The 1562-nt window shown below is 42.0% G+C and overlaps 1 non-coding gene across 1 annotated transcript; it reads left to right on the plus strand.

Annotated features, from left to right (window-relative positions):
- Positions 1-1132: 1132 nt before the first annotated feature.
- On the plus strand, positions 1133-1240 carry LOC127743587 (small nucleolar RNA R71). Its single transcript, XR_008004972.1, has one exon. It is a non-coding gene; the product is annotated as a small nucleolar RNA R71 (small nucleolar RNA).
- Positions 1241-1562: the final 322 nt, after the last annotated feature.

Consider the following 1562-nt stretch of genomic DNA (forward strand, 5'->3'; position numbering starts at 1 on the left):
GTATTGAGAACTTCCCAGGGTCCTGTCTCTTTTGAGGTAGTTTCTGCCTAGACAAGTCAGCCAGTTCTTTGATGAGCAAAGGGGGTTCATCCTCCCAAGTCTCATTACCAAATAACTTGTCATTTAGCTTCATGATTGCTCCAAGGTACTTAGCAACTTGCTCTTCAGTGACATCTTCATGCTCTTCAGAGGAAGAATACTCATCAGAGCTCATGAATGGCAGAAGTAAATTCAATGGAATCTCTATGGTCTCAGTGTGAGCCTCAGATTCCCATGGTTCCTCATTAGGGAACTCATTGGAGGCCAGTGGACGTCCATTGAGATCTTCCTCAGTGGTGCTCACTGCCTCTTTCTCCTCTCCATGTTTGGCCATGTTGATGGCCTTACACTCTCCTTTTGGATTCTTTTCTGTATTGCTTGGAAGAGTACTAGGAGGGAGTTCAGTAACTTTCTTACTCAGCTGACCCACTTGTGCCTCCAAGTTTCTAATGGAGGACCTTGTTTCAGTCATGAAACTTTGAGTGGTTTTGATTAGATCAGAGACCATGGTTGCTAAGTTAGAATGGCTCTGCTTAGAATTCTCTGTCTGTTACTGAGAAGATGATGGAAAAGGCTTGCCATTGCTAAACCTGTTTCTTCCACCATTATTGTTGTTGAAAACTTGTTGAGGTCTCTGTTGATCCTTCCATGAGAGATTTGGATGATTTCTCCATGAAGGATTATAGGTGTTTCCATAGGGTTCTCCCATGAAATTCACCTCTTCCATTGAAGGGTTCTCAGGATCATAAGCTTCTTCTTCAAATGAAGCGTCCTTAGTACTGCCTGGTGCAGCTTGCATTCCAGATAGACTTTGAGAAATCATATTGACTTGCTGAGTCAATATTTTGTTCTGAGCCAATATGGTATTCAGAGTATCAATCTCAAGAACTCCTTTCTTCTGATTCGTCCCATTTTTCACAGGATTTCTTTCAGAAGTGTACATGAATTGGTTATTTGCAACCATTTCAATGAGTTCTTGAGCTTCTGCAGGTGTCTTCTTCAGATGAAGAGACCCTCCAGCAGAGCTATCCAATGACATCTTGGACAGTTCAGACAGACCATCATAGAAGATACCTATGATGCTCCATTCAGAAAGCATGTCAGAGGGACACTTTCTGATCAATTGTTTGTATCTTTCCCAAGCTTCATAGAGGGTTTCACCTTCCTTCTGTCTGAAGGTTTGGACTTCCACTCTAAGCTTACTCAATTTTTGAGGTGGAAAGAACTTTGCCAAGAAGGCATAGACTAGCTTTTCCCAAGAGTTCAGGCTTTCTTTAGGCTGTGATTCCAACCATATCCTAGCTTTGTCTCTTACAGCAAAAGGGAATAGCATAAGTCAGTAGACCTCAGGGTCAACCCCATTAGTCTTGACAGTGTCACAGATTTACAAGAATTCAGCTAAAAACTGATGAGGATCTTCGAATGAAAGTCCATGAAACATGCAATTCTGTTGCATTAGAGAAACTAATTGAGGCTTAAGCTCAAAGTTGTTTGCTCCAATGGCAGGGATAGAGATGCTTCTC

Source organism: Arachis duranensis, chromosome 10 (assembly GCF_000817695.3).
Source record: "Arachis duranensis cultivar V14167 chromosome 10, aradu.V14167.gnm2.J7QH, whole genome shotgun sequence".
Lineage (NCBI taxonomy): Eukaryota > Viridiplantae > Streptophyta > Magnoliopsida > Fabales > Fabaceae > Arachis > Arachis duranensis.